This window comes from Octodon degus, unplaced genomic scaffold (assembly GCF_000260255.1).
Source record: "Octodon degus isolate 3935 unplaced genomic scaffold, OctDeg1.0 scaffold00152, whole genome shotgun sequence".
NCBI lineage: Eukaryota > Metazoa > Chordata > Mammalia > Rodentia > Octodontidae > Octodon > Octodon degus.
Genome location: NW_004524728.1, coordinates 2000814 through 2014743, shown reverse-complemented (window position 1 = coordinate 2014743; position 13930 = coordinate 2000814). Strand labels below are relative to the sequence as shown.

Sequence of the window (13930 nt, the reverse complement as noted above, 5' to 3'; positions counted from 1 at the left end):
ATAAAAGCAATAAAGATGACAAATCATTGCTGCAGAGAATTAAGTTTTTAACAATTTTTGCAGAACATGACAAAAACAATAGTTAATTTAAAAGAAGAACTGAAATTTGAAAGCTATTAATAAATAGCTTTTGTGCTTTTATTGGACTTGGAGGGAGGGGACTTCTGCCGCTACCCTGGTACTTCAGATCATCTGGCCTATTGTGAACGCTAACGGTGTCCCTCACACAGCTGTCTCTTATCGATGATGTGGATTTCATCCCAGGATTTAAGTGACTAAAATCAGTGGATGGTCAATAGCATAAAAGGCCTAGTATTGTACACATTGCCTGTGTACATCTACCTGTATATTTTATTATTTTTCAAGATTATGTTTAGTTTTTAATACAATGTAAATTCTATATAAATCTTTATGCCATTGTTCAGGCAACAGTGAAAACTGTTTATGTCAGTATAAGTGTAACTGTTTTCCTCCCAAATATTTTGTCTTGAAGTTTGGTTGAATCCACAGGTGTTGAAGTCATGGCCATAGAGGGCTATGTGTGTGTGTGTGTGCGTGTGTGCGTGACTTTATCAGAAGCTGACTGAGCAAAAGAGATTGTCTTGTCTTGGAAACCAGGAAAATAAAAGCTGCTTCTATTGCAAGTTGCCCCTAACCTTGAGCAAAAATCACCCAGGGGGTATCTAGCCAAATCAGGCACTTGATACTTTTCTTTCTAATTTCTGCACAATTCATGTAATGTTGGAGGACAAACTGCTCTTCTAGATGTGCTTTTTGGGCAAAAAGCAAGGAGAGTTTCTGCTTATTTTGGCTTTCTGAGGAAATTAATTAGGTTATTCCCTTTCTGGCATTTGATAGCTGCATGCACCATGCAGTCCAACTCACTCACAGAGCGTATGGATGGACTGGGAAGGAGAAAAAGCCAAGCAAGATCCCTAGATAATTTGATGAGCATGATGCATTTAGTTTAGGTGGGAGGAGACCACATTTATGGGAAAGGAGAGGGAATCAAAGATTCTGATTTGAACAGAACTGAGATGCCAGTAGATGACCACCATGGTTTGAATGTCCCTTCTAACACCTATGTTGACATTTAATTGGCGTTATAACAACATTGTGAGGTGGAGCCTTTAACAGGTGAGAACTCTGCCCTCAAGAATGGATTAAGTTCGTTAGTAAATTTGCTATAAATTCTTCTCCAGCTGTGGGGAAAGAGGAACCTTTTCCATTGGTGGTGGGAGTGTACAGTGGTACAACCTCTATGGGAATCAGTGTGGAGGCGGCTCTTGGCTGAGATGGCGCTGTGACCCTGGTCAGCAACCCTCGCCCGGATCCCAGCTAGCATGGTCAGGCTCTGCATGGTTCTGACGCCAGCAAGAGCAGAGATTCCAGCAGCACAGCACCTTGGTGGCCGAGACCCGTGAAAACCGGCGTCAGGAGCTCCTGGGGAAGATTACAGAGGGCCAGGCTACCAAGAAGCAGACGCTGGAGCAGGATTTCAGGGCCAGCATGAGCCGAGCTGACGAAGGGAGTGAAGGGAATGAGACCAAGCCACAGGCCGAGTCCGGTGGTGACCAGGCCGCCGGGGAGCAGGAGGAGGCCGTGCCCTTTCCCTCCAGCAGCTTCGGATGGGGTAGCGCCATTGCCCAGGTCTGCCCTGCTTATCCAGCTGGCCACCGCCAGGCCTTGGCCAGTTAAGGCCAGGTCACTGGACTGGCACGTGCAGTCCCAAGATTGGCCCCATGCTGCCTGGCCCGGCCACGAGCTGCGCTATAGCATCTACCGAGACCTGTGGCAGCGTGGCTTTTTCCTCAGTGCAGCCGACAAGTTTGGTGGCGACTTCCTGGTGTATCCGGCGACACGCTGCGCTTCCACGCCCACTATATTGCCCAGTGCTGGGCTCCCAACGACCCCATCCTGCTCCAGGATCTGATCTCTGCCGGCCTACTGGGAAAATGCTGCTGCTGTGCTCCCCGCAGCCTGAGGGCAAGGTGGTCTATACCTCCCTGCAGTGGGCCAGCCTGCAGTGAGGCCCGAAGGGCCACGCTGGGCTCTCTGTACGTCCCGAGCAGAGCAGCACTTCTGAGGCCACACTTCCTACCTCTTTTTGTGGTTCGTTCTGACCCTAGGTCCCTGAGCATGCATGCAACTGCATAGGCTTCTGCTGTTGGAGGCACTTACTGGCTGTACCAGTGGTTGCCCATGTCCAAACTGTGGGTTTCTTGACATTGGGGGCTGGGTTTGCTTTCTCTCAGTTTTTTACAGAGCTCAGGTCTCAATAAACTTGTTGAGTAGTTGTCACATTTGCAAAAACCCCAGAGGCGTGGACACTTTCATTTGCATCCACAGGTGCAGGGAGAAGGGGAAGGGCTCCCCCATTGACAGCCAAACAGGGAATATGGGGCTTGCCTACAAAGGCGTCAGTGTGCCTCTTCTCATTGTGCCGAACTTTATTTTGAAAAGACTTATAAAATATATCAGGTAGCTGGGTGGAGTGCTGTGATCCCAGCTACTTGGAGGCTGAGGCAGGAAGATCACAAGTTTGAGGCCATCCCAGGCAGCACCGCAGCTTAGCAAGATCTTGTCTCACAACATGAAAAAGGCCTGGGAGTGTGGCTCTGTATGAAGGCCCTGCCTTCAGTCCTCAGTCCTGCAACCAAACCAAAACAAACAACCCAACACACATGTACATTTATAAAGCAAACTATTACCTTTGTCCTGAGAAATTGCTGCAATATTACTAATACTGTAATATTTATGTGTCTATCTTAAAATGTAGTGTTATTTTGTCTCACAAATTTTGTTGATGCAATGCATTTACATAGAAAAAACTCTAAGCTGAAAGTCTCTTCCTGTGATCATTTAGGTTTTCTTTCCCTCAGCTTCTCCTTTCTTGCGCTTTTCAGTAAATTACCTTTATAGAAAGAAAAAAAAAATAAAGAAAAGAAAAGAAAAAAAAGAAATCAGTGTGGAGATTCCTAAAACAAACAAACAAACAAAAAACCAAAACTTGGATTAGAAGTCCGATTTGATCCAGCCATTTCTCTTCTGAGTATTTTTCTAGAGGAATTGAAAACATCATATCACAGCAATATGTGTGAACTCATGTTGACAGCAGCACAATTTGACATAGCTAAATCTTGGAAACAACCCAAATGCCCATCAACTGAGAATGGATAAAAAAGATGTGGTATCTTGATGCAATGGAAATACTCAGCTATAAATAAAGACAGACTCAAGGCTTTTTGTAGGTAAATACATGCAACTAGAGGCTATAGTCATAAAAGAAATAAATCATCCCCACATATGTAAACATTGTTTTGTCCCCCTAATGTAAGAACCTGAAAGAGTAAATAAAATATGAAAGGTGCAATAGATATAGTAAAAGGGAAAGAAACTGCTCAAAAGGAATAAAAAATTGGAATGAGGAAAAGGAGAAAAGAAAGAAGAAAGGGAAGGGGAGAGAAATCATGTCTGTATATACACAGGATAGCTAAGATGATTGCACTTGTAATCTCTATCAATTTTTTGAAGGGAACAATTAATGCCTAAAATTTTTATTTTGATCTATTTTACAAGCTTATATTTGGTAATCTGAGCAACTACATTGAAGACAACTACTTGCAGTATGACAAGCACTGTTGAATACCGATCATCTTTTTTTTTTTAAATTTCTAATTTAATTCTCTTTAAAATAAAAAATAACATTTCATGCAAAAATTCTGCCTCACTCTTTGCATGTTTGCACAGTCTCTGTCCTGATGAGAGGCTGGTGCCATGCTCTTGGACTCCCCAGCCTCCAGAACTATGAATCAAATACTTAATTGACAGCAGCGGAAACCTCAGACAGTATTCCAGTGGAGATGTCTGACAAACAATGAGACATTGGAGTAGGAGCTTGGGGGATTTGACTGACTGAAGAACCATACTGTACTCATATATACACATAGCTGGGATCACTGGTGGGTAGAAACTGTTTTCTTTATTGTAAGTTTTTGTGTTGTGTTTTTTACTTACTGATCTATTGAATCTCTAACAATTATTCTTAAAATATACTATAAGTTTAGCACAAAGTATGTGATAAACCACCTTAAATCACCTAATCATCAAAGCAAACTTGATACTCTTAAAAAATATTTATAGAGAACAAGACTGAAACTCAGAGAAGTTAAATAATTTCTTCAGCCATGACAGCTAATAAGTAGGAGTGTATGCTAGATATCTTTATCTGATGAGAATTTTGACCTACACAGACAAATTTAGAAATTATCAATGTGTAACAGGTAAGATAAGCACATTTTTCTTTCCACAAGGAGATGAAGTACAGTTTATGCTCGTAGAGAAGGGATATATTGAGTCTCTCAAGAGAACTTTTAGGATGACACATGCAGTAAATCAGGCTTAAGAACTTAGCTGCACATCAAGAGTGTATCCATCTTTCAAAAATGGATTCACATTAACCTAGTTTATGAGTCTGATTTTTAAAAGTAGAAGGTCAAATTGCAATGAGAAACTACCATCACAGAGATAGGGATGTGTAAAATATATGCAACTATTTTTTTTTGTGTGTTTGTGTATGTGAATGGGCTGAGATAGGGCCTAAGTATGCAGTTCAGGCTGGCCTTGAGTTAACTGTGTAGCTCAGAGTAGCCTCAAACTCCTACTCATCCCCCATTTTAGCCTCTTGAATGCTGGGATTACAAGTGTGCACCCCCATGTCCAACTGGTGCTGCTGCTGCTGTTGGTGGTCATTTTAAATAATTATTGTTCTTGCAATATGTGAAATAGTTAATGACCATAAATGAATAGAACCCAAGTTATTCATTCCACTTTTGGGATACTTGTTCCAGGGAAGAAAACCTTACAATGCTCAGTCCCTTTAGTCTGCTCATTTGTTCTCTCATTACATCAATCCCAACTGTACCATTTGGTCTCCCTCTCATTTGTGTGATTTATCTGGCCTAGGACAACATTCATAACTCCAAACTATTGGCTTTACCCAGTAGTGTGAATTGGATTAGTGAAAAAGTCTCCTGAATTGCTTTGTGTTTCCAAAGATAATGCCCCCCTGCCCTAGTGCTAGGAATCAAGCCCAAGGCTTTGACCATGCTAGGCAACATTTTTTTTTTAATTTTATTGAGAAACAAATATGAATGAGACAGTTTCAAAGCTGATTAATAGAACAGTTTCAATAATCAATACATTGTACATTGTTATCTTCTTAGTGATTATCCAGAGTATAAGAAGCAGACAGGATATCCTGTCCAAACTCTATTAGTACACTTCTTTCTTCTCATTGAATTAAATGAAAGTAGCTGTGTACCCTATTTTGTATATATAAATACAAAATGATCTTTCCTTTGTATTCCTTTTTTTCCCCCCTGTCAGAGGTGGATATTCTACTGGCATCTAAATACTATAGGTGTTTGAATTCAGCAAAACCATCCAACAATGTCTAGCAGTCTATAATATTAGTGGGTTATCCTCAGAAGTTATTGACTTGAGCCTTTTACAGTTCATTGTATTAATATGGTTTTACTTTATATACCTTGTTTTTATACTTTTCTGTTGGATGGCTAAGACCAAGATAAAGCAAGACCTATATAACAAGAAATGCAACTTTCGTGTCTGATAAGGTCAGTCAAGTACCCTCAGGATTTATCTGTAGCCCTATACCACACTTTGTAGATCCTTTGTCAGTGTCAGACATGAGGATGAGTCATGGCCATTGCTTGACCAATTTTCTGTCTGTGAAAGCCTGAAAGAATGTTTTTTTCTCTCCATAGGACTTTCCCCAGGCACACTATACATCATTGATCACATTCCTCTGTGGCTCCATAATCTCCTTGATAATTTGGAGCACAACTGAGTTACATGTTGTAACAGTACAGGTTCTCCTATGTCCTGAGTCTTCACTGACCTTGAAAGGCTAGGGCCAACATGTTGGCTAACCATGCAGCCCTTCCTTTTCTCCAATTTTGATCTGCTAACTTAGATAGTTAACCATCCAGAAGAGAAGCTGATTATTCCAGAAGAGAAGCTTATTATTGGTAGGCAACCTTGTATCACTGAGCTACACCCCAGCCCAGTAACACTATTTTTTACCTTTTGAGATCTTCCTTTTTCTGAGACACTAATCTGACATCTTCCTTCTGATAGGTATTCAGATACTGTAACAAATTCTGTCAAATTACTGTCAGATTTTATTCCTGTGTTCCAATCTCAATCTTCACTTGTTTCCCCTAATTTTATTTAAGCCTTAGCTATTTAAATTACCAATCATACAAACAACATTTGATTCCATCTGTGCTTTAGTTTCTTAATCTGTAAAATGGGGGAAATTAGATCAAAGTCATAGAATTACTGTTCAGTGCTTAAATTATAGGAAGCATTCAGCACATATTATCTGGTAAATATGTACCTGTCATCATTATATGTTGAATTTTAACATTAATTCTCAGCATACAATTATCTTCAAGTTCTTACATAAACAATTGCTATAAAACCCAATGATTATAATATCAATTGCATGTGTTTTTGAATGGGGATGGTTGGAGCAATTCAATGGGACCCATAGCAAACTTAAAAAATTGGAATAAGAAATAATATGAGAGATTTTTAAAAATTATAGAGTGTAGCTCAGTGGCACAGCATGTATTTAGCCTTGGGTTCAATCTCCAGTACACCCTCCCCCACACACACTATGGCACATGACTGTCATCCCAGTACTTGGGAGGCTGAGAAAGACTGCCTGAATTTGAGGTCAGTGTGAATTACAGGAGACCCTGTCTCAAAAATAAAATAAAACAGACAATAATGAAGGTACAAAATAAAACAAGATTATAAAACATCAAATTATATTGACTTTATCAAAGTATTCCAAGCACAAATTTGTGTCAGTTCTTGTTCTCCCCCTCCCCCCTGCATTATAGCTGATGGCCTTGTGTGTGCTAGGCGAGTGCTCTAACTCTGAGCTCACCTACCCTCATCCCAGGGGAAGTTTTAAAAAATGAAACGAGGAGAGCAATATCAGAAACTTTGAAATAGTTGGCCCTAATAACAAAGGTGACATTTGTCTAAGGTTAAGCAGTTAAGCAGACTGTTGTTGGGCAGTCTTCTTGCAGAAATACTTTATGTATAGGGTTCTTCAAGAGTCCTTTGGGATAATTACTATCAGATAATCATGTGCCAGTACATGCCCTTCATAATATTCTGCCTTTATTTCTTTTACTAGGGTTGATTCAAGAACTCTGTTATTGTTGTTGACACTGTGGTGCTCTGCAGTCCATGCTGGCCTGGAATTTACTATGTACCACAGGATGATCTTGAACTTATGATCCTCCTCCCTCAGCTCAGCAAATGTGATTATAGGCATACCCTGTCATGCCTAATTAACTTCATTTTGATATTGACAATGATACTATTTCTTTAAAATATAATTTTATTAGAACTAATGAAATAAAGATATAATTTTTCCTATCCATATTTGTATGGCTAATGAACCCTGGAATATGAATTTATTGTCAGAGGACAAAATTACAAGTTATAGTTAAAATATTTTATGTGGCTTTGTTTTTATCTAAAACCAGGCACTACTTCATTTGTAAAATTCAGTAAGCACAACAATGAGCCAAGTGGAACATGTTGGCCATATACATGCTGGTCATATTCATGTTGAACATAAAAATACTTAAAGAAAGTAGAAACAACCAAAAGGCAAACGGGCTAGTCCCAAGGTACTTGCATTATAAATTGGAGAGAAAGACAGGATAATTGAAACATTACTGATTAGTGTGAGGTTATTTTAAGTTCCTTCTTTTGTGCAAGGACTTAAACAGAAAAAATGGATTGATTCCTGGGTATATATGAGTTACCAAAATGAATCAAAAATATTTTATAACCCTGGATAATCCAAAATAAGCAATGAAATAGAAGCAGTAACAAAATCGTACTAACTGAAAAAAGCCTAGTTCTGCCTAGATTTATTGCTGAATTCTACAAAAACTTCAGGAATATCTAACACGAATACCCCTCAAGCTCTGTGATGAAATTGAAAGGGAATTAGTACTCCCAAAGTCCTTTCTGGGAGCTGCTAGCACCCTGATTCCAAAGCCAGATAAGGATCCAATAAAGAGAACTATCGACCAATTTCTTTCCTTTCTTTCTTTTTTTAAAAATTATGTATTTGGTACAGGGTCTCACTATGCAGCTTATACTCAGTGACCTTCCTGTTTTCAGCCTCTCCAGTGCTGGTATTACAGGCATGCACCACCATGATCAGTATAGAACAATTTCTATAATGAAAATAGGTGCAAAAATCCCCAACAAATTACTGCTAAATGGTAGACTTCCTCCTAGGAATGCAAAGATGGCTCAACATATGCAAATGAAAAATCACATAAAAAGATACAAGGAAGTTAAATCATATGATCAGCTCAGTAGACACAGAAAAGCCTTTGACAAAATCCAATGTCCTTGCCTGATAACAGATAAGAAAAATAAGATATTTTTTCAATCTGACAAAAAGCTGTTTATGACAAAGCTACTGTGAACATCATATTAAATGAGGGAGAACTGAAAGCTTTCCCTTTAAAATCAGGACCAAGACAAGGGTGTCTGCTGTTACACTCCTGTTCAGCATAGTACTTGAAATAGCCAGTGCAGTTAAGCATGAAAAAGAAATAAAAGGAGTATGCATAGGAGATGAAGCAGTCATTCCCATTATTTGCAGATAACACAATCCTCTATATAGAAGAATAAAAAATTCCACCAAAATACTCTTAGAATTAATAAGCATATTCATTAATGTAGCAGGATGCAATATAAACACAGAAATCAATAGCATTCCTGTACACTAAGAATGAACTCACTGAGAAAGAAATTATAAAAATGGCACCATTCACAATGACACCAAGAAAAATAAAATACTTAGGAATTAATGTAAATAAGAGAAATGAATGACCTCTATAATGAAAACTACAGAACTTTGAAAAGGAAATCAAAGAGGATATAAAAAATGGAAAGAACTCCCTGTTCCTGGATAGGCAGGATCAATATAGGTAAAATGGTCATAGTCTCAAATTGACATACAGATTTAGCACAATCCCAATCAAAATACCAAAAGCATTCTTCACAATTGGAAAAAAAATGCTAAAATTAAAATGGAACCAAAAGAGAACAGTAAAAGGAATTCTGGGTATCAAGCAAATCAAGAGGCGTTACAACCCCAGACTTGAAGTTATATTTGAATGATACAGTGATAAAAACAGCATGGTACTAGAACAAAAACACGATCAGTGGAACAGAATAGAGGATGCACAAACAACCGTAAATCCTGGAAACAATCCAGATGCCCATCAACTGCAGAATGGATGGAGCAGTTGTGCTATGTTTATATAATGGAGTATTATTCAGGTATAAAACTGGATAAATTTGAGTTTTTTGTCAATAAATGGATGCCACTAAAGAGCATACTTTTAAGTGAAATAAATCAGACATGCATGTGCAAACATCATACTGTTTCCTCAGAGTGCAAAACTGAAAGAGAAAAATGGAACTTGAAGGGTATAATAGATACTGGGAAAAGAGAATGAACTTATTCAAAAGGAAAGAGTTACTGAGTTGAGGAGAAGGACAGCAGAGGCAGTGGGCTAAAGAGATTTATCTATGTTTGTAAGCAGGATGGTTTGGACAATTGTACCATGCATTTCTACTGGTATATGGAAAGGAGAAGATAATACTTAATTTGTTTTGTCTCCTTTTTGTACTTTTTCTCTTCTTAATTTCTTATATGTTTGTTTCTTTTTTTCTTTCTTCCATATATTTACATGTATTTATCTGGTAATATGAATAACTGGTCGGAAGATAACATTGTATTACAACAAATATCATGAAATTCATATTACTTTGTTAAGTGAAATTCTGTATCACTTGTAATGTTTTCTGTTTTAATTCTAATTTGTAGTCTCTTTTTAAAAAAAGAATTAAAAAATGGCCCTTAAAGAGGTGAAAAGCACACACTGGAGGAAAGATATCCCCTTTAATAAACCATGTGGGGAAAAGACACTATTCACATGCAAAAGGCTCAGCCCAGACCCATGTCTTTCACTATGTACAAGACTAACATAAAATGCACCCATGAATCAAATGTTAAAACAGAAACACTTCACTTGCTGGAAGATAAAATAGGTAAAACTCTTCAAGTCAGAGGTGTAGGCAAGGGCTTTCTGGATTGCACAGGAGATATTACTGAGAATCAACAAATGGGATCATAGTAAAAGCTTCTGCATGGCAAATAAAATCTAACTGAGTGAAAAGAAAATTACCATTGCTAGTAGTAGAAACTAGTATAACACTATGGAAAGCAGTATAGAAGGGCCGGGGAGATGGCTCAGTAGAATAAGTGCTTCCGTGGCAAGTGCAAGGGCCTGAAAAAAAAAAAAAGAATAGAAAAGAAAAAGAAAGCAGTATAGAAATTCCTCAGAAAACTAAAACTAAAAATTTCATTTGACCCAGATATTCCCCTTATAGGTTTTCTCAAAGAGTTAAAAGACATTATATTACAGTGAGTATGCATGCTTGTTCCAGCACAATTCATCACAGCAAAACCTTGGAAGCAGCCTGTATGTCCCACAACAGATAAGTGAATAAAGAAAATGTGGTGTATTTACATAATAGAGTACTACTCTGTCATAAAGAAGGACAGACTTAAGTAATGTGTAGGTCATGTGTAGGAAAATAGGAGGTGCTTTTAAAAAAGAGGGGCTTTCGCATGCACAGCACTGTACATTCTGTTTGGGCATGGGTAGGGGTGGGGCCATGGTGGACCAGTCGAGAAGGGCTGCAGAAAGGCTGAATCAATCCAGATATGCTGCAGGACAGAGTCATGTGTGATAGGTCCACATCTGAAATGTGCTGCAGTCAAAAGACATCTCTTTTGGATTGGTTCTGGAGTGCCTGATGCAGCAGGGTGACTGCAAGGCATTTAGGTGATGTCAACCCTATATGCTCTCTCAGTTAGATAGCATAAACATGAAAATGCACATTTGGTTTGTTACATAGCTGAAAATTATGGTATCTTTTCATTTGAGAGATTAGAGGCATCAATGAACTGACAAGAGTTTTAAGACTACCATGCAAACATGACATGGAGCAGACTAAGATGTTACCTTTTTTTTGGTGATACCAGGATTCAAACTCGGGACCTTGTGCTTTCCAGGCAAACACTTATTCCACTGAGCTATCTTCCTGACCCCTCACATGTCACTTTTAAGGAGCTTGGCTGTAAAGGTGTGAGAGGAAAGAGTTATATATTGAAGCTTGTTAGTCTGAGGGAAGATTTATTACCCAGGGGGAGGTGTGGGCATATGTATGTCACTTAAGGAAAGAGCATTGGAGGCTGGGCATGGTGGTGCATGCCTACAATTCTAGCAATCTGGAGGCTGAGGCAGGAGGATTGCCTTGAATTAGAGGCCACCCTGCACTACATAGTAAGTTCAAAGCCAGCATGAACTACATAATGAGGACCTGTCTCTGCTGTCACATCCCCCAAGCGAGGGAAGAAACAATAGCAAGGGAGAGGCTGGACAGTTAAGACAGAGGGAGTGTATATGATACAAAGAGACCTCTGAGGAAGCAAAGGGTTAGGGAGAAGAAGACAGGTGAGGGCTCCTATCTTAGACTAGGAAAGGAGAATCCCCTGGGAGGAGGCTGCAACATGGAAGACATGCAAGAGAAACCTAAGTAGAGAGCAGAAAATGGGAAAAGTTTCACAATTGAAATTTATCCTTTTGTCTGCCCCTTTGCAGTCACTGGCTGAAGTAGGCATGTTCTGTACTCTAGGAGAGACAGTAGGGCTTGAGGGCCCCAAGGGGGTGTTATTCCAAGTAGGATACCTACCTAGCATTGGGCATTTATCATTTAACTTTATTAGCTTCAAGAATAAAGGTGGCTTGTTGGCTCATTTTGTTAGTAATTTCTTTACACAAAAATAAGTCCTCTTTCCCTCTTAAAAGTGGAGCAAATAACAAGATTCACCCATTCATTGATCAATGAAATAGATTTATTCTTGGCCAAGAATAGAGAGGTTAATTCGCAAACTTCTTGACCCCTTGGGAATTTGGAGGTTGTAGATAAAGAAGAAAAGAAATGAGAAGGAATGATAAGCTAATAACAGAAAGCAATATTCTTTTTTAGGTATAGGAGATTTCCAGGAATTTGGTCACTACCTTTTCCCTCTACTCCTTTTATGTTTTTTTTTCTGGTCATCCTTAAGGCAGTTGTCAACTGTACTCTTCAGTGTATGCTAGCAGCATGTGCAAGTGACATTTGACGAGAGACCCACTCTTGGAATTAGCCCAATAGCTTCATGGGCAGGTATCACTGTCTAAACAAAAGGCCAGAAAGAAGGCATTCAGGCAGGAAGATAGCCAGCAGTAGCTGCTATAAAGGACTCTGAAGTAAGAAAGCTGGAAATCTGTATCTTCACTCTGCCACTTTTGAAATCTGGGGAAGTTAATAAACCTTTGAAATCCTTTTTTTTTTTCTGTAAGAAATAAAGAAATAGTAATATTTTCTGGTGAGGTTACTGAGAAGATGATGGATAAACATGTCTATGAGATGTGCTGGCCCTACATGGGGCTCAATGCTTGTTGATTTCTTTGCTTTTTCTTCTTATCAGTATTAGTTTACAGTGTAGCCATTTGGGAGACGATGCAGGGATCAGCACATTGCCATTCCCAGCAAATATATTTTTGAGGTGCTAATATTTTCTAATGAGGCCATGAGCCATCATCTAAACCATTAGACTAACATTGCAGATGGTCCCAGCACACTGTGTTCAAGTCACAGACGGCTCATAATAGCAAGGCACATATTAATAAACAAGACTAGAGTGATCAGTTTTAGCGCTGGGCTTTCACTTCATACTTCAATGCACTATTATTATACAAATAAAAATCTGTACACATACTTATGTTTGCCTTTCTATGTATTTCAGTGTTAGGAAAAACTAACAAGAAAATGTCCCTCATTTAGTTTTCAAAGGCATCTTTTTCCCTTCGTATAGCAGTGTTGTTTTCCTCTCACCTGAATTCACCTAGGAGAGATTTCAAAAATCTCTGGAGAACTTAACCTGTGGTCCTTGGCTTTTGGAGCTCCTTCACTCCTAGGAAATGAGCCAGTGACTCATTTAATCTTAGTGAGTGATTTAATCAGCCACTTCATTAGGAGGAAGCCCCAGTGAAAACTGTGAGCCCTGGCCACAGTAGGCAAACCCAGGATGAGGTGCGGAGGGTGAAGCCCTACTGTGACCGCTCAGGCCTTGTACTTGCCCTGTGTGTGTCCTTTATGGTAAAACTATTATTGCCAAGAAAAAAAAGCAAGCAAACAAAAAAAAATATTCCAACTATGGTACTTTGCTGAGTTGTGAGTTGTTCTGTTAACGTATCAAACCTGAGGAGGTTGTGAGAACTCTTGAATTTGTAGCCAGTGAGTCAGAAGTATGGGTGACCCAGAGACCCTGAAATTTGCAGTGGACATTTGACATTGAAGGCTGTCTTTTTAAAAAAAAATTTTTTAATTTTTATTTATTTGTGAGAGAGAGAGAGAGAGAGAGAGAGAGAGAGAGAGAGAGAGAGAGAGAGAGAGAGGTGTGTGTGTGTGGCCAGCTCAGCCCACCAAGGGGCGGGGCTGGCTGGCATGTGGTGCTGGGGGATTGAACCGCGGTCCCTGATGCTTTGCTAAGTTTGTTCTAAGTAGGTGCTTTAGACCACTGAGCCATCTCTCCAGCCCTGAAGGCTGTCTTAAGCAGCCTTGGTCCTTAGTTTACAGTATCTGTACCAGCTCTGGATGGTCAGTGTCAGACACTGATCATGGTCACTCTTTTGGTGTTATGCTTCTTGAAGTTCAATAGAATACTATATCACTAACT

General features: G+C 39.2%; 1 pseudogene; it reads left to right on the top strand.

Annotated features, from left to right (window-relative positions):
* LOC101579237 overlaps positions 1-2030 on the top strand; it is a 25021-nt pseudogene extending 22991 nt beyond the window's left edge.
* The last annotated feature ends 11900 nt before the right edge of the window (positions 2031-13930 follow it).